Below are 20849 nucleotides of genomic sequence, written 5' to 3'. Positions count from 1 at the left end.
AGACCAGCTACTTGGTTCCTTGTTCACAGTCCCAGAAACTGAAAAGAAAGAAGGAAAAAAATATCCACTGGAGCAACCAGCATGAAAACATATCTTTACTGTACCAAATAAAACAGGGGGAAAGCCACATGCCACGGCTTTTTTCTATAAGTCTAAATCCCAAGTTTGTGAACACCCAAATAGTTTTAACAGCTGGTGTATTTGAAGCAGTTCTCCCGTTTTTCCTCACCCTCATATCCCTCATATTTGGGTCAGACCATATGACCCAAAAGACGTTGGGAGTGTCACAAGAGTAAACCAAGCTGAAAAAGTGTGTGTGCCAAACTGGAAACCAAGACAGGAGAGCCTGACCAACTCCCAGAGTGAAAGAGACCACCATGCCCAGGTGGTGTGTGTGGTGGCTGCTGGAGTGAATGCAAACGTGCAACTGAACACAGGTGGGCATCAGAAGAGGGGCAGAAATTTTTGTGAATCTGTTGATGTCTTCTGCTGAGACGGTCACCACTACAGATTTGAAAAGCCCCACAGATACAGCTCCACAGTAATACAAGTTGCCACTAAATGGTCTGCAGACGTATTTCTATCCAGTTAATGAAAATACTGACAGAACACTGTGGTAATGTGCTAGCTGAGCAGTTCCATAAGCCACTTTTATATTGAGTTAAAATTGCAAGAAAATATTCTCATCTGAGCATGTGAAATTGCCAGCCAAAATAACCTGCCAATTTCCAAACACTACACAGATAACAGCTTTTAACATAGAGAATACGAGTGCACATACTGGGGGGAAAAAAAAAAAAAAAGAAAAAAAAAAGAAAAAAAGAAGAAAAAAAAAAAAGAAAAAAAAAGAAAAAAAAGCGCTAAACTATTTAAACTGTACAGCTGACAAAATCCAGTCAGGTGATAATGCCTAACTGAGACAGTTTATTCTCTTGAGCTTAAAGCATGAATCACAGGCCTGATTCTGACTAAAATGTGTACAAAATGAGGACCCAGGACAAAAATGGAGAGGCACACTGCTTCACTTTTAAACCTTCAGCAGAATTTCCAGAAACCCATCCTGCCAAAGTTTCATTCTCTCTGAAATATTTCTGTTTTATTAAGTGTGGAAAACTGGCTTTCTCCAAACTTCTCTCCTATGTCTTGTAATTTCTATGCTCCAGCATCACCATATTATATCTCATTAAAGGACTCTCACAATATCTGATGTTATTAGGACAACTTCTGCGCTTTTCTTTCAGGATGATAAATTTCAAGGTGTCGCTTGTTCATACTTCTGTTTACTCTTATGATGATGTGGATATTTTATCAGCACTCATGCAGTACTGAAAGGCTCCCAGGGTATGAGAATTAATTTGGCTGCAGTGCTAAAGATGTAAATTACACAGGAGGTAGTGTGTTTTTAGAATAGCTATTGAACACCCAGGATCTGCATTGGTAATGCTTTTCCAACCCACTCCAGTTCATTCTCAACAACAACAAATAACAATAATTTTAAAAGGGATTATTTTAGTTGCATGACTGTACTGAGTCTTCATTTAGTGCCAGATGATGGTTGCAGATGGCCAAGTGCATTGTCTCCATAGTGCTATTCATCCCTCCAGGAAGGTGATGCACACCCCTTTATTGAATCATGAATGTAAATTCATATGAATACATATTTGCACACAGATCTATTATTGCAATCTGCAGAAATGCTCCCTTTCAGCTGCATAAAAGCAGAAATCTTACAAAAAGATGTAAACTGCCCTTCCATTAAGTGAAGGTGCAAACTTGCCTTCTGACTTGGAGTATTTTGTGTTCCTTAGTGCATGGAAATTTTCTTCTGTCGGCTCTCAGTTAAGCAGTTGGGCAAAATTCCCTCTGAATGCACAAATCTGATACTACTACAGCTCCATTCTGGGGCAGTGCAACAGGTCAGCTGGACCCCAGAGGGTTGTTAAGATTGCTACTGGGTACCAGAAAACAGTGTCAAAAGCAGGTTTGTAAAGTGATCTGTATTTGCCTAATACAGTTGCACTCCTGCATTTTGAGGTGCAGCAGCATTTAGAGCAATCCGTAGATGACTTAAGGGTGTAGAAATACTTCCAAGATCTGTAGGCATGTTAGTCTGATAGTCACTCCCACTATGAACTCTATATCTAATGTTCAGAGTAGAAATGGAAGTACAGGTGCTGGCATTACTCAGAAGAAGATAATGATGCAGAAGTCCATCCATTATGTCTGCCACCAGCTATGGGAAAAAAATAGATCTTCACAGAATATCCCATGCTTGTAAGCTAAATATTATGCCTCAGAAAGCCTGATCTCAGCATGTTTGCTTTTTCATAGCTGGCTGCCTAATTTTCTGATTTGACACCTAAAAAAAATGATGACACCACAGATATAGTGAATTAAAAGTAATAGGCAAAGTTTTGCTGAAAGGCCCAACTGCATTGACAACTTGCTGTTCAGGGTATCTTTTGAACAGCAGCAAAAAGATAGCTCAAGCTATCAGGCTTATAAACCATGCAAAGGGATACTGTATAACAAAACTCACTCTTTGTTATCCTCTGGTCAGACTTCTGTTCCTAAAGACTCAACCAAATGACCTCCTGTTGCTATTGCAAAGTGATAAAATGCCTACAGCTAAAAGCAGAGGACATTGCAATTGTTTTGACCATCAAAGCTAAAGAAGCATTATTGTGCAATTTATTGCCTCATGTACACCATGCTAGTCACAAAGAACTATCCTGTTTGTAAAAAGCTACCTGTTTGAAAAGGAGCCAGTCTTCAAATAAGGTGAAAAAATAACCAACCACAAGAAACATACACTTATTTCTTCTCCCTGATATCTATTACTTCATTTTGCACCACTTCTAACAGAAACAAAACACTGAAATAATGGCAAGCTGGGACACTTTATTACCTAGAGCCTCATAACAACACGTGTCAAGTAGCAAACCTCAATTCCAATTTCTTACGTGTATTTAGTTTAATTCCTTGGTGCTGCTTGTACAGCAGGAATTTATTTTGCATTTGAAATGTGTAATTCCTTGTTTTAAGTTGCTTCACATCCTTTGAAATCTCTAAGCTCATTGTCCAAGACAGTCTGACAGCATCAGTAAGATGCATTTCTGTTTCTCCATGTTTGCAGCTGCTGTTTGGGAGTCTGAATTTAAATACAGGTTTCTTGTGTTTTCCACTATAGGTATCAGGTTCTTTCTTTTTAAACATTTTTTCTTCATTATTATTCTACAGTCATACTGCCTCAAATTTTACAGAGTTTTGATGCAACAAAACATTTTTTATCTCAGAGACTTAAGGATGTTTCAGAAGCTCCAGATTTTTATATTTACATCTGTAAAAGGAGTTACTAGCAACTTCTTCCACTTTGTGTTGTTCTAAACTTCTTGTTTGAGCTTTTTAATTACCACATCCTTTCTCAGTGCCTGACATAGCCAGGTGGAAACAGGTGCATAGATTTAAAGAGGTGACAAACAATTACCACTAAAATAAGTTATAATAGGATATTGTCCAGTGTAATTCACTTAATGCACTATTGCCCATGTTGCATTTGTGTGGAACCTCATACAGCCAGAATATTGTGCCAAAATTTAAAGTCACGCATTACGTACCTTTTGTGGAACATACTGCAACTCAGAAAATGTGTCAGCTCTCCAGGACAAATACATCCACAAGCCCTGATAAGCTCACTCTTGTGGCCTAACCAAGATCATCTTTAACCCCATGACTTTTTGCACAACTAAATTAAAAAAAAAAGTGTGGATTTTTTTGTTTTGTAGGTAAGGGGAACCAACTTGAATTTTTGAAGTGAGAAGGAAGTAGTATGGTAGCCATGTGATACAGAGAAATGAGGAAACAGCTGAGCTGAAAATATTGCAGTGCCACTTCAATGGTCCTTACCTCTTTATGGCCTTTTACCAAAAGCACTCATAAGAGCAACACAGCTGTCTTGTAACCCAAGAAATAGATGCTCATTAGCAACCCCAGCTCATCAGCCACAAATTCTCCATTTTCTCAGATCACTATCCTACTTAATTTCCTAATTATGGAAAGAGACCAAAGTATGTATACTCAGAGCAACACATGAAAACAGACACATACAAATTGCCTGAAACCACCCAAAGTATCAGTTGCAAAATCAGAACCAGAAAATTTCTAATAAGCACACATCCCTCAGGAGTATGCTGTTTTGCTAATGACCCTTAAAGATCCTTGGAGTGGATCAGACTGATAGAAAACACAGTTAATAAAAGACCACAGGAACTTACAAATGACTGCTCAGGGTGCAACCAAACTGTCTCCAGTCTCAGGGATCATCTCTTCACAGTGGCCTCCAGTGACCTTCAAACATAGTGAAAACTTCCAAAAAATTTTTTTGGTTCAGGGATTTCCTGAGCTAGATGTAACTTTTGTGTATATAGTAGACCTCAATAGCGTTCTCTTACATGAACTTGTCCTGTCTCCCTCTCAACCCATAAAAGCCCAGGAGACCCCATGGCAAGACATCCACAGCTCTACCACTTCTGGCTTGAAGAGCCACCTCCTTCTCTTTGTTTTGAACCTGGCTCCTACTAACTTCATATGATGCCGGACCCCATGTGAAAGTGATGGGCCAAGAGCCAGTGGAGTCACACATGCCAGTGAGGAGTAGTTTTATGACCATCTTTTTTATTTTCTGAGTGTCTTTTCCATAATTTTTATACCCTATCATTATCATTGATTCAACTAAGTGGAAAAGGCTTTCACAAAAGTGATTTATCATTAGGAGGCCAGGAGATATCCAAATGGATTATTAAGTATATAAACTGCTTCAGAAAGTAATATCAAAAGTGAGTTCATCTGAGAACTCCCAAAGGTGATTTTGGTACTCATTACCCACAAAATAACAAATCTATGGCTAAAATGCATCCCTATGAAGCAACCTGCCACAACTCCTGCTTGTCACTCAACCCAGCTCAAGACTAAGGCTTAACTGGGACTTAAAAATGCATGGGCCTTGAGTTTCTTCAATAGATATTAGTTTATGTAAATGCCCAAGAGAAGTAAATAAATTCAGTATCTAAATATTATATTTCTACATCAGGTTCCTGACTGATCAGTGACAGCGTAAAGAACGGCCTCAAGTAAATTAAAGTCATACACGATAACACCACTAAACTGGCTGCTCTGGCACTCCCAGAGCTTTAGGTCATCTTCCTTTCACTGCAGAAAATATAGGGATTGCTCACTTAAACAGTTAATAATATTACTACAGAATAATTATGTGGCTCACAATTAAATCCATTATCATGCATAACAGAAAAGATGACAAAATTTCAAGACCTTCCTGAAACCCCAGAGCAAAAGTGAATAGAAGATAGATATTTATTAGGATGCTACCCAAGTCTCCAGGTTGGCAATATCAGCTTTCAACCTTTGCCCGTTGCCATGGTTTAACCCCAGCTAGCAACTAAGCACCAGCAGAAGCTCGCTCACTCCCCCTGACACGGTGGGAGGGGGAAGAGAATCAGAAGAGTGAGAAACACTCCTGGGTTGAGAAAAGAACAGTTTAATAATTGAAATGAAATAAAGTAAAATAGTAGTAGTAATAATAACGATATAATACTAACAGTAATAATAATATACAAAGCAAGTGATGCACAATGCAATTGCTCACCTCCCACCGACTGATACCCAGACAGTTCCTGAGCAGCGATTGCTGCTCCCTGGCCAACTCCCCCCAGTTTATACACTGAGCATGATGTCATATGGTATGGAATAGCCCTTTGGACACTTTGGGTTAGCTGTTCTGGCTGTGCCCCTTCCCAGTTTCTTGTGCACCTGGCAGAGTATGAGAAGCTGAAAAGTCCTTGACTAGCATAAGCACTACTTAGCAACAACTAAAACATCACTATGTTATCAACATTATTCTCATACTAAATCCAAACCAGCACTATGCCTGCTACTAGGAAGAAAATTAACTCTATCCCAGCCGAAACCAGGACACCCGACTACCCAGCTGCTCCTCCTGTTTGGTGTTTCCACAACTGAAGACGTTTGACAATACTTGTTATATCACATTTGTTATGTGGCACCTCGAGAACTTTGCTTTTTTACTCAGTCATGTTGGAAATGTGAGTTTCCTCCTTCAGATGCCAACAGTTCAGCCTGTGAACATTCAAGACCAAGAGAAAAATGTTAGTAACATTAGGAATTTGAGATGCGAGTGTCTTAGAAAGGCAGTGTAAAATTACAGCTGTGCTCTACAGATGAGGTCATTGCTGGATTACGGATGCACAGGGTAGCAATTGCTGCTGCAAACTGACTTTTGTCGTGCAGTCCTTTTCACGTACAGAAAGGCGATGATATCCTAATGAGGCTTGCCAGTCTCCAAAGAGAAAAATTTCCCCACCGGATTCTCCCCAATACATTCCAGAAACATATTTTCATTAGATAACTTTGTGACTTTTTTTATACTCAACCAAAGTTAATATGGGTTCATCTAATGAAAAGTATCAGTGTAACTGCTTAAAAAGAAAGTGTATTAAAGGGTGTGAGATTTTTCCATATGGGTCTCTCCTGATGTTTATTTATAAATTGTTACTTTTCCCAAACTGACAGAAGAATATAAACTTGGCCCCCAATTCTGGTAAAAGTTTTTATTAAGGACTGTGGGAGACTATTAGCTCTCTTTCTAGATTAGTGTTTCTCAAATTCCTTTGAGAAATGTGCTTGGACCTTGTGTAACATTACGTGAAGATTTGCATGTACAGCTAAATAAAATTTAAGCTAAATTTCATATGGGCTGTTACTATTTCATGTTTTCTCCTGTTCATTTAGTTTGTTTGCCTGCATACGCGTTGTGGAAAATTACACATATATAAAATTTTGCAATTCTTCTGTCATATTGCAGAATGGATGAAAACCTTAAAAAAGAAAAAAAACCTCAACTACATAACTAAGTTTCCTCTGTAATCTGATATATTTTTGCTCAGTGATCTGTCTTCAGAGCTCAAGAAATTATATTATTTGTATAAATAGTATTTATTTAAAGCTAATTTGCCAGAAGGAAACACATCTTCAGTTTAAAAAGATCATTAGATAGAAAAACACTTTCCTTGCTTGAATGGTTGGTCAGCTGAAAACAAACATCATCATCATGTTGAAACACTGGTGACTGCAAAACAGCACCATACCACCCTCATGTTATCTGATGCTTTTCTAGGAAAATAAGTAGATGTAAGAGTCTGGTAAATTTTGTGAATTTTCTATATCTTTTTTTATATTAGGAAGATACAGTGGTGACATAGTGGTTTTAAATCTCTTCTGGGAAACATCTGAAACAAAAACCAGTCTTTTTTTTTCAAGTAAGAAATACATGAAATAAAAATTATGATAGATTAATGCAGCCTGATATGGATTGGAAATTTTGAAGAAACAGCTCTAAATTTTGTATGTAAGGTAAGTAATATCTCTTTTAAAAGCCTTAATTAAATTTAAAAAGTAACTGAGACTAATTCTTTCCATCTCATCCTCCCCTGTCCATTGCTATGACAGAGTTTGAAACACCGTTAGAATAAAAAAACAACATAGGAGATGTCCCCTCAGAGACAATATTTCAGACTTATTGTCCAGATTCCACCAATCCAATTAGATTATTTGAAGCGATAGCTCATAAATTGTTAATATATTGCTCTGTAAGTGAAGAAGAATACTTATCTCATTTTTCCAGCCTGTTGGCTCAATTTCTGCATTTTACAATCATTTGTTACAAAATTTTCACTTTTCCATTACTTTTTATTGTTAGTTCAGAAATAAAATCCTATTAACAGAGGATTTATGATGACAAGATAACTATAATGCAGGACCAGAGAGGGTGTAAGTTTAATGACACACAAATAAAGTTTAATGAAATATTATGAAATGGAAATAACATAGACTCTGAATAAATCTCACTGGTAACTATGCAGTATAACTGTAAGAAAATAAAATTTGTAAGAGAAAGAGGCTGTAAATATAAAGAAAAACAATACACTGAGCAGACAGTAGAACTGTCCAATATGGTAGCACCATTCAGACTTACATTCTTAAAAATTTCTGCAAAAGATTCCTCAGCTTTGCATTTCTATCCAGGCCTTTGTTTTTTCTCTTCTGTCTGTAGAAAAATATCTGCCAATAAAGACAAGGAATTGATAAAAAATCAATACGCCTAAATGATACAGATTACCTGGTCAAACCTATTCAGAATGGATAGTAGCAAAGAGATGGGATAGAAATATTGCAATGGACCATGCAATAAAGAAATGTGTATTGAATGCCCCATTCAAGAAAGCGATTTATTTTAAGCTATTCCTTAAATTTTCTAGCGAAAAAAAATAAAGCTTTTAAAACACATTTTAAAAGCAATATCATGAACATAAAACTGCATTGGAAGGAGAGAATTCTCAGGCATGTGTAACACAAATCTCTTGGAATAGGGTAATTTACATCTTTAGGAGGAGAAGACATGAAACCCAAACTTGGGGAAAGTTAAAGGTAAGTCAAAGAAGAGCATACAATGGCATTAATGAAGGATTTCTTACTTCTAATTTGAGATTAGTTAATAATCTTAGTTTTAACACTTTCTTTTTTTTTCTTTATAGTCTTCCAAAGCAATACTTCTAGCAAAGCTGTGCTGTTCTGTGACCTACATATCCTATTTATCTTTGTATGAATGTCTCTGCAAGGTCAGTTGTTCCAAATCACCCAAAGGCAGGGCAAGAAGTACAAGTCTAGCACCAAGTTTGACCAGAAATACTGTATCTTGGGTTTTGAGTGAGTTGCAGCCGCTGCCTGTGCATTCATGCCTCCTTCCTGCCAACATAGTCTCATTTGTTAAGCTGTGTTACTGAAAGTGGTTTTCTACTCTGCAGAGAAATTATTTCTAAGATACCTCTCCTTTCCGTATTAAAACTCAGACATTGCATAAGGACTAAATTGGATAGCATTTGATTCATAGATAATTGCATGCAAGCTCTGCTAAGTATGAATGTGTCAGATGATTGAAAGTATTTGCAAATACTTCAGCTAGATAATTTATAGAGAATAGGCTGTTCGCTTAATACTCTGTTCAACTATTCATTATAAATTTTTAATGACGTACTGTGTAATCACATGTTATTATTCTTATATATACACATCTCACTTTGGCAGCAATAAATTAAATTTACTGTGGTTTGGCAAAATAGAATTATTTCTATAGATAAAAATCATATAGTAGTCTTTCAGTGCATTGAGAAGGTTTGAGACAAAATACCTTACGAAAGGGAGGAAATGTAATTATAGATCAGTGTGCCCATTTTGTAAAAATTATTTGTTTCACTGTATTTCCCATTCCTTAGGGAAATTATATGTCTCTTTATAACATACATAACATAATATATCTATTAATGAATATGACAGCACTGATCTATTAGTTCTGTTTGTTGAAGAAGTAATATCATTCTTGCTTGCTTAAGAAGTGTGACAGCACTGTGAATTATCAGTGTAGATCAATATTAGCTAATAAGATGGACCCAGGTATGTTTTTGAGCATGCTATTTTAGTAGCAATCTTGTCATCTCTTTTAATAGAAAAAAACAGTAAAACATTTATACCATTTTAAAAAATCTGTTCAACATGACAAGTCTCAGAAGTTTGGGAAGAATGACATTTATTTTCCTCCTAGGTCTTCTGCAGGTACCTTTAGCATTTTTGAAACACAGTGAAAGATTTATCAGTCTCTTACATCAGGTAAACTGTGGCTTCCTGTTCCCCTTCCAACTCATCTAACGCTTTTTAATTTTCTCTTCTGACAATGCCTCCTGCCTAGAGCCCTGCTACATTCTTTTTCATGTTAAAAATTATTTTTTATTTATTTAGCTTTTGCTTTGCAGTCAAAAAAGAGTCCTACAACAGAAACAAACTGCACTGGGATAAAAACAAGACAATTCTTTTTTTTTTTTTCCAATTTTGCTTAAACCCACCCAACAATGGAAAAAAAAAAGAGATAAATCCAATATACTGGAAAACTGTGAGCACATGGTAAATTCTTTGATATAATCGACATTCATGTTCATAAGGGTGGTGTTATTGATAACGTGTATTTCACTGTCCTGGAAGCTTTGGACAGACTATGCGTCAAAAGCTGTTCTGGAAGAAGAAGGATTAATATCTGAAAAAATACAGGAAATAACGGTGAGAATCACCAAGGGGTTTAAACAAAAAGCTTTGCACAAATAGGGAAGAAATACTTCTCTTTCTGCTATGCAGAATCAAACTATGAAACTCTACACCACCAGATAACATGGGTGCCAAAACTAGATATGTTCAAAAAGCAAGCAGTAGAGTTCGCAGAAGAAAATCTCTTCCAGAGTTATGACACAAAGATATCCCTCAATTTTGTAAGCAGTTTGCTAAAAAATGTTAGATGTTAAAGGTAAGATTTAGTAGGGAAGTTAATTCCATCACCTCGTTATCAAGTATACCTTGCAAACTCTTCCCTTTAAGAGTTACTTATATTGTAAAATATTTTCCCTAGTGTATTTTTGTATTGCCTGTGTGATTATACTGAAAATCTGTTTATTTTTCTTTTTCAGATTAGATGGGATCTGTTGGAAGTGTTTTCTGATCAACACTTTTGCTTGATAGGATGATTTTTTAATTACCAACTCATACTTTTTTTTTCTGCCACTATGCCTCACTTTCTTCCCCTCTAAATCAGTGAAAAAATTATTTCCGTCTCTACGGTCCGTTAGAAAACCCTGGAGAAAGTCTACTGTTCAACAAGAGATACTTTTTGGAAGTTTCTTCCTCACCAGCATTCATTCAGGTATCAGTCTGTTTATGAAATCTTTGTCTAATTTTCTTGCGTTTCTGAGTCTCAGTTGCCCATTAAAAGGTCCGCCCCAGGACTGTGGGAATGCAAAAGCACAGGCGTTCACAGAGATGACTCTTTTCAAACGATTTTTAATTCACCCAAACCCTTGAGCATCAGCCAATGTGCGCAGTGAGTTAATCCTCTTTGGCAGGCAGCTGGGCTACAAAGTAGTCCTTTTTTGCCACCAAGGGCTGCTCATTTTCTAGTACAGTAAGAGTTTCCCTTTAAGCCGATGGACTTGTCATCATGCAAAAATAAAATTTTTCAAAAAACAAATAAGTGCAAATTCTTCCACTATTATAAAATCAGATTGATTTTGTTTCTGGATTGTACCTTTAGTGCTAAAATGTACATGCCAAAAGTTAGGGCATCTATGTGAATAATCATTCCTACACCCGTTAGTATTTGTTTACCTGCTGTATGAGAAATGGAGATCTAGGAAATCTGTTTCAGTTAATCTGTTTGAATCAGCAGATTATTAACATCAGCTGTAATCCCTAGTGATAGTGCATTTACAGAGCTGTTTTGGGGTAAGAGGGAGATGGGGAGGGTAACTGGGCCTTAGTCTGACACGTACAAGAGGGAATGATTTCACTGTGTCTACTTACTTCTTTTCCCATGTGTAAATGACCGTAACAGCTTTAAGGAGAAGGGAAGAAGAAGCTTATTTCTAGATACAGGCTTGAACAGTGTTTTTGCTTAATTAAGAGTGCCCTTTCATGGTGAGCATAAAGAAGAAAAGAAAAAAGGAAAAGAGGAAGTATGAAAGCATGACATCGTTCATTACAAATCTGCATGGGTAGATTCCAATTTCAGTTTGCACCTAAAAAAAAAAGGTACATATATCTTATTTGGCTTTTTCTGACTAATGCAATTAAAAGTTAATCTTATCACCCTCAAAAGTTCTATTGTGATGATAAAAGAACCTTGAATTGAAAGAATCTTTGCTCAGTTTTGAATTGACCTGTTCATAACATTTCAAAGCCTGTTAAAAAAAAGAAGGGCAGAGTGTGGAAGGAAGCTTGTATAGCTTATAGAGTTTTTTCCATTATGCTTTTCAGAAAGAGTTTCTTTCTCTTAAAAAATAGTTGGGATGAAAAATGTCAATGCACTGATGCTCACACATTCTATACAGCTTACCCCTGTGAAGCTCATACTAGTCTGTATTCTGTGTTACTTAGTTTAACAGTAACAGCCTCTTCTGAGTTTTCATATTTTCACTCACTTTTTTCAGCAGCTATATGAGCACAATGTACTTAAATTAATATTCAGTTTATTTTACATGCAATAGAAGCCATGAAGTTAGGCACTACTTATGCTGCACAGTAAGCACAAGAATACTTCCTTACCAGTTCACAATAAGCAGATGAAAGGACTTGACAGAAGTGCCTTCCAGCATCCTGAGACCAAATGTTTATGCATGCTTGTACTGAAGGAGTACAATCTAATGGCAATAGATTGTTCCAGAGCTAACAAGTGTGGTGGTGGTTTTCAGAAAGGCTCGAGAAATCAGCAAAATAAGAAGGTTCTTGGGACTTTCTGGCTGAGGAAGTCTTAAACTGACTGATCAGTACTTACACCAGGTAAGCTGGGAAATTGCAACCTACTGTCACCTAGGTACAGATATCTTGATTGCTTAGCTTCCTCTGGGCTGAGTGTCCCCAAATTCACACAACCTCACAAATCTGTGGAGTTTTGAAACAAGATAGCTAACAGCATAAAGAGACACTACAAAAGACTGTTACCACCTGAGAGTCATGATTTCAGCTGGGATAGAGTTAATTTTCTTCCTAGTAGCAGGCATAGTGCTGTGTTTTGGATTTAGTAGGAGAAGAATGCTGATAACACACTGGTGTTTTAGTAGTTGCTAAGTACTGCTTACACTAGTCAAGAACTTTTCAGCTTCCCATACTCTGCCAGGGGCACAAGAAACTGGGAGGGGCCACAGCCAGGACAGCTGACCCAAAGTGACCAAAAGGCTATTCCATACCGTATGATGTCATGCTCAGTATATAAACTGGGGGGGGTTGGCTGGGGAGCAGCGATCGCTGCTCGGGAACTGTCTGGGTATCGGTCAGCAGGTGGTGAGCAATTGCATTGTGTATCACTTGCTTTATATATTGTTATTATTATCAGTACTATTTTACTTTATTTCAATTATTAAACTGTTCTTATCTCAACCCAGGAGTGTTTCTCACTTATTCCTCTGATTCTCTCCCCCATCCCATCGGGGTAGGGGGCAGTGAGCGAGCAGCTGCATGGTGCTTAGTGCCTGGCTGGGGCTAAACCATGACACTGAGGGATCACAACACCTTCACAGTTAGAGAAGAGCTCATGGAAAAAACTGAAGGTTTGGAGCAGTTCTCAAGTTTGTTGGACAAGCAGCATGTTCTCTGCCTTCAGTGTTTTGTGGCTAGTCAAACATTTCCCTTGGATTCATACCCTCAAACTTCTATCAAGAACATTTACAAAGAGGCTTGAGACATTTCTCGTGTCATAAACCAGCTGCTGCTCATTCATCATAATTTCCACATGCTAGAAGCTGTAATAACAACACCTGAATTTCAATTGTTACTGTTAAAGTTGTCCTGTTTGAGATGATGTCATCATCCATATTTACAGAAACAAATTGGGATAATTATATTCTTTCCTCATGCCATGGAATTGTCATTTGCAATTTTCTAATGCATCCTTTAGTTTCCATGACAAAATTTTCCTTTATTTGTTCAGCTTGCTAATGCTCTGCTCCAAATTTTAGTTGTGAGCTTTCCTACTGTCCCTGCAAGAGGTTGAACCAGAACAGCTCAGGCAAATTAATCCATAGCTTTACGGAATTTCAGAACCAAACACCAACTCACATTTTGCAGCAGAGGCTTTAATTTTTTTTTTTTTTTTTTTTTTAATGTAGAGGTCACTTCTGGGTCTAGTCTTTCTAGGACATCTCTAGGCACTCCCTCCATTGGAAGAAGAGAGAATCCAGTGTGTCACCAAGTACAAGGTAGCTATATGAGAAAAGGACTGCACATACTTTTTGTTCTCATTTCACAGGAACCTGTTATTTCTGCACTTCTCAGACCTGATTTTTTTTAACTGTTGCCTTTTCACTTGCAAAAATGCATCTGCTGTGTGTCCATTACTCACCATTGAAAAACACATACTCTCTCCTGAATGACAGAGGACTACTCAGACAGAAGCATAAGTGTGCTTCTACTGTACATGTCCTATAAGTACATTACTCAATTACTATAACTAGCACTCAAAGTGCTGATAAAACATAATGACAATGAATTGTCTTTCCACAGTTCTGCACTTATTTCCTATTGTATCTAAACATATGTTTGTCAAGAACACACATTTCATAACAAAATACAAAAAAAATCCATACTTAAAGGATGGGACATTTTAAATATATAAAACGCATAACCCAGAATTTGAGGAACTTGGGCTTCTTTGAAAATGTTGTACTTTAGTGGCTGGTACATTTGCACTTCCAGAAAGTTTCAAAAGATAAGAAGTACTGTAACTCAGACATAGGATTTACTGAGATACACACAAGTCAGTTCTGGTTGGTAGGTAGGAATATTCCATGATAATCAGATTAAGCTTCTGACTTCTCATTTTTGCAAATAATGTTCTTTAGTTCCTGCTGCAAGAACACTGCTAAGCATTTCAGTAGGAAACATTTCATCCCTATAACATGCAACAGGGATTTGATTTTGATATGACTGTTCTCAAGTTCATTCCCTTTGTGAGACAGGATTTTTACTTAAGTTTGACTAGTAAAGTCTACTAAAACATTGGGGTTTTTCATTATATGTGAACCTCCATGGTTTACAGCAACCAAAGTGAAGACTGACTGTGTTAAATCCTTAGGAATGTTCCTTTCCAAAAGGTGTCCTACTTACATGTGTTCTGGAAGCAAACCACACTTCCCAAAGGCAAGCCTTTATGGCTTCAAGCTCAGGTCATTCAAAGATCAGAAATTACATACAGCTTCCTTCATTTCAAGTTTTTTGTATAGCTGCTACAAGGCCAATATGTCCACTTATTATTTGTGCTGCAGCAGCATCTGGATAACCCAGAAATTCTCATTAACAAGTTATAAACCTTTGGGGACCAAGAGGTCATAGCTTGATTCAGCGGGAGATTAAAAAAAAATGTATCTCTACAGTGACAAAGAATAAAGAAACATAGAGGAGATGACTAGTTTTTTGCTATTTTGACACTGGCTTTATACTGTATTCAGTCATCATAAACCCCAGGAAAGGGCAACACATACACGTAGCCTTACAGCTCTGATAGCTCCTCTACAAGTCATTTATTTTCTGAACTGCTGCTGCTAAGGCACAGCTTAGAAGGTATTTGACATTGCCATGGCCATGCCTCCAGAAAGGCCTCTGGCTGGGGACCCGCACCCCTGCTCCCCATGACATGTGCAGCCCTGGACTCACTCTCCCTTTATGTGCCTCCTCCCTCCCATGGTGTTTTGGGCCTCTGTGGGATCCCTAATAACACAGAGCTGCTTCCCAGCATGTCATGTTACTCCCTGCTCTCCTACTTCATTGCATTTCTCCCCCACCCCTCACTCCCATCACCACTGCCCCAGTGCAGCCCCCTGTTACCCCAGTAACAAGCAACAGCTCCCACTCATCGCAGCGCCATCTCAGGCTTCCCCCTTTCACCTTTTCACATGGGTCTTCCCATCAGGAAATAGTGGTCATTAATAAAAAAAAACCGCATGAGAGTGTTGGCTCTCACACCACGTAATACGTGTAATGTTAGCTAACATAAAATAAATTTCCAGCTGAGATGTTTTTACTTTTTTTGATAAAAGGTTACAGTTTTCCAGCAATGCAAAGAATAGAAAAATTTTCCTCAAGTGATTTTTAGCTACAAAATGAGTGAGCTTCAGCAACACACTCAAGAGTTAAGCTTTTTCCCAACTCATCCACTCTTTAGTTATAGCATTTTAACACACATTCTGTCACACAAATTGATCTAGGAATTAAATTAATATGTTGTTCACACCACTGTCCTCTTTTGTGGTTGTACAGCCACCCCCGGCCACTCTGAGATCCCAGGAAAAGCCCTATTGTGCTGTTATCTTGGTCATAACAACTTGGGCATCAGGCAATCTCTGTCCACACCTGGGCATTCTGCTGCCTGAGTTGTGTACCAGAACAACTCAGCACAAATTGTGGGCAGAATGTAAATTACTAACCAAAGCCAATCATCTCGAGATCCTATAAATAGCAACCCAAGAGGGAGACCTCTTTGAGGTCTCTGGGACCGCAGTGGACTTTGTGACCCAGTATCTTCCCCTGAGCTGAGACGCCTCTCAGGGTAGATTTTGTGAGGATTGAAGAATTGTGCATTGATTTCGCAAGGACTCAAAGAACTGACTTCATGAGGTTCACTGACCTTCCACTGATGAATGCCGGCACATAAAAGTGAGTAATTCATGAAACTCACGAAAGGGGAAATTTTGATCACAGGTTAACCTTGGTGTGTGCGTGTGTGCAATTTGGCTACATATATATATCTCCATATATACTCTCCCTACTCACATAAACCATTGACCAAGTCTGAGACAAAGATTGGACCTAGCCACACCTAGACTCTCTGAAAGGAGTTTAGAAAGCAAGAATCTTGTGACTCAACAGGAGGGTCCCCCTTATACCCTGCACCCACAATCCTTCTGTGTAGCTGAATTCTCCTTAATGTACTTCTTCCATGTAGGTAATAGAGTGAACTTTGCCATTCTCAAATCTTTAACTAAGTCACTGTCTTGATTATAATAAATTCCATCAAATTGCTGTTTCAAATTTGCTGATGCTTAAGTGTTGTTAAGAATTATACAACCTAATACTGTGATCTATCTCAAAAATATTAATAAATCTTAAACTGCTGCCAACCAAAGCTGTGTAAAAAATCATATTCATGACATCTTTTCTGATTAGAGTTGATGTGTATAGGGCAGCAGATGCACTCACTGCATGTTGACCTGCTCCATGCACGAGTGTAAACTCTGGTTCATCTGCATTGCATGAAAAGCATGCAACACTCTTCTATTTTTATAAATTATTTGATCCCCATGAAAATGTGAGTGGAAACAAGCCACTGTTGTACCAGAAAGAAGACAAACAGATCCTAACCACCGACAAACAAGTCAAGAAACAGGTTTTCTAGAAAACAACATTTCAAAACCAACTGGAGGTTAAAAAAGGAAAATAAAAAATGCATAGAATAATCACAAAACTGTATTGAAAAGGGAAAAAAAATGACCTTACAGGAAAGCAGAAAAATGCAAGGGCAGAAACAATCTGGACAAAACTGAAAAAAAGGAAAAATATTCCTTTTAAGAGACTTAGAAATTAAGGAGTCAAATCAGCCCTTACTTTATGTCATTTCATCATCTGGAGAACACAGAACTAATCAGGCACCAGAAAAACAGACTCAGCTGCAGGTTCTGCCCATTCCTAAACAAATGGCTCAAAAGTAGCACAGCAGATGCTCTCTGACAGCTTTTTGAAGTGACTGAATGGCTTAATACATACTTATAAGTATAGTTTCTCAAAAGGAAAGGCTGAACTTACATTCCTGACACAAAGATTTAAGAACTCATGTGAAGACTCTTGAAGACTTTGGTGAGTTTGGAGCCAGCCTTCACAAAGGAAAGGTGCTTGAAGATCAGTCATAATAAAGGATGCAAAGTTCAGTGTTTCAGACAGGATTGTGCTTATACAAGTTGGGGACTGCAGTATGCATATGTAGGTCATGGTACTTCTTTTGATAGCTCTGTAAGTCTTTACTCCTTATCTGTCTTTGAAGCAAACCCAGCTGCAATATCTAAAGGAACACCATTAGATCTTGCTGTAAAAAGTGGAATTCTTTATTTGCTTTAATTTAAAACTGCTCTGCAAACCCTAATATGAATGAAGCATATATGTCTGTGTCACTGGACACAGAGGATATGATCAAGAGTTATGTGATATTTATTCAGTGACTTTATCCTGTTACACTGATAAATGGAATGTGTAAAATTATCTGAATAGTGTTCTTATAGTTACATCATGTGCTCTACTTGATCACTTAGGTATATTTCATGTAGTGGTAGTCTGTGGTTACATGCAAGTCATTCGCTGAATCATAGGCAACAAAAAGCCTTACTTTACCTAAAACTGAGCAAACCAAGCTTGTCATCGTGATTAACAAGTCTTTTTTTCTGACTGTGTCTGATTAGCGGACACTTTAACTCCACTTCACAGATTTTAATTGAGCAGTGGAGAGTGTGTCTTACTTCAGTGTCATTGAAAATAATAGAGATGCAGCCAGCATGTTCTAAATAAGAGTCACAAACTGTGCTTTTACATGAAGGACAGTTAATGAACTCTTTTAATATATGAGTTAGTTAGGCTGATACCTTCTTATAAAAATATCCTTCATATTTTCATAATTTGTCCTCCAAAAAATAACTCAAATTCAGGGGTTTATGGATAGGCACTGTATCTTAAATTGATAATGTAAAAGACAAAAGCATTGAAGAGAGCTGGCAGATTATGAAGGATACTACAAGAAAGCATGACAAGAAAGTGTCTCTTGAAGTAGCGAAAAAGACAAGAAATTGTGAGACACAATTATGACCAAATTTTAAAGGTCATCTAACTCCAAAGATGAAAATGTAACAAAAAAGCTAGCAGAGGAAGACAAAAGAATAGTGCAGGCATGTGTGAATATAAACCGTATGAATAGAGGCACAACATGAGTTACAACTGGCCAAAGTTATTAAGCATAAGAACAAAAACATTACACTGCATTCACAGAATCAGGAAAGACTAAAAGACTAAAAAGCATAGGCTCATTGGTTGTGGAGAAGGAGAGCAAATAAGCACTGAAAGAGAAAAGTCTGAAGTATTAAATGCCTTGTGACTAGAGTTTTGAAAACATAACTAATTACACAATTGATTTTAACACAGAGATAGGAGCACAAGCAAGGATTGTTGAGCAAAGTCCAATTAAGTTAAAAAACAAGTCAATTAATTATCTAAGAATATCCAAATTTATTGAGAACAGTGGATTTAATTGAGAACAAACTAATAGAAATATATGGACAAGAGATGGCTGGCAAATCATGGCCATTGTGGACTGGTTTCATGTTGGTCAGGCCCATGAATAAGGTCAAACTTTTAATTCCGTCATGGAGAACTGAGAAAGTGGAGATAGTTTCATTACCAATTAAACCCTCTAAGCATGGTTATCAGTAGTCTACTATCACACTGAAAGAATATACAAGTGGCATCCAATGGGTCTTTCCTAGACATATTCAATCTTTTTGTTTATGATTTCAATGATGCAACACTTTAAAACAATGTGTAATTTTGGGAAGCTTGACGGGTTTCAGAGCTGATGCAGAAAACACAGGATGAAAAAAGGACATCACAAATATGTAAATATGAAAGGCAAAACTGTTGGCAACAATCATGTTGTGAAAAAAACATTCCAGTTTATACTAGCATGCAAAATGATTTTAAGTTAACTGTGTTGCTGCATGAAGACCAGATCTCAGTCAAGATACTATTATCAGCAGTATTATCTGTAAGGCATGGGAGATAACGATTCTGCCATACACAGCAGTGGCAAAGCACTGGATGAGGTGCTGTCTCATGTTTTGGCCCTGTGCTTAAAAAATTGAGAGAATCCAGAAAAGAAATTATAACAAGGAACTTGAACTGTGGGAAAATGCTAAAGAATCAGCTTTGTTTTGTCTCAAAAAGAGAAATGATGTGGGAAATGGTAATGGTGTTACTGTTCCTGCTGGAATAAAGGGATGAGAAATCAGTCTTTCACCATTTCAAGTAGGTAGCTAAAAAATCAGCTCAAACTGCAACAACAACAGGTTAGGTGAGGAAAACAAACAAACAAACAAACAAACAAAGAAAAAAAACTATCATCATGCATCTGGACAGAATTAACCCAGTAGTCCATTTTCAGTATTGAATATTCTGTGCAAAAAGTGCAAGGGCAGTTCCAGAGTTACCCTGCTCCTTCTATAGACTCCCAAATTTTGGTAAAAAACTGCAGATAGAAGAGGGAAAGTATATTCTTATTTCAGGACTGCTTTAACAATGCAGATCTGCTTTTGTAATGATTGAGATAGAAAAACAAACATAACCTGCCTTTTGCAAGGTAGCCATGGCCTCCAGACAGTGTACACCCCTTAAACTGAAAGTAAGATACTAAAATTTCCTTGTTTTGTGTCTATTTCACAAACACACTTTAACAATACCCCCTATGTAAAAATTTGCATTTTCAGTTTCTAGCAGATTTACTTTTGAGAAACACTTTAGCAACAACAGTTGTACAACTTCATTGTAAGCCTAATTGAGAAAAACATTGCACAGACTGCCCAACAAGTGGGACACATATACGATAGTGGCAGCAGTTCTAGAAGACAAACAAACAACAAAAGCAGAATAAATCAGGAGCAATTACCATTCCAACTACAAATACTTATATATGAAATATTTCAATTATTAAACATTAAGCTCCTAATTCTATTCTATTTTCTCCCAGACTCTGAATCCCTCCCCCCAAAAGCAATAAATTTACCCATAATGAGGCAACACATAAAAGTAATCTCTGATGCAAAATTTTTATTAATACAATAATTCTTTCTAGGTCATTAAAACTGGTATTTCCTCTGTGCAATTAAGGAATGGCTTCTTATTTATGTAAGGTGCTCATATAATTTTCTGCTTAGCCCAGCGAAGCAAAAGTGTTGCTTAAGCAAACTCCAACCTGATTGATAGCTATGGAGCAAACAATGCAGTATCTCCCATCCGCATTTCTTACTGTAGACACTGTTTTGCTTGAAAGCAGACATTAAAACACAAGATGCATTAGAGTAGCAAGGGATGCCTGTTGGAAGAATGACAATAGTAATAAGGAAAGATAATCTGGGATATCT

Source organism: Pelecanus crispus, chromosome Z, assembly GCF_030463565.1.
Source record: "Pelecanus crispus isolate bPelCri1 chromosome Z, bPelCri1.pri, whole genome shotgun sequence".
Lineage (NCBI taxonomy): Eukaryota > Metazoa > Chordata > Aves > Pelecaniformes > Pelecanidae > Pelecanus > Pelecanus crispus.
The sequence above is the reverse complement of the archived record's forward strand: the minus strand, read 5'-3'. Positions refer to the sequence as shown.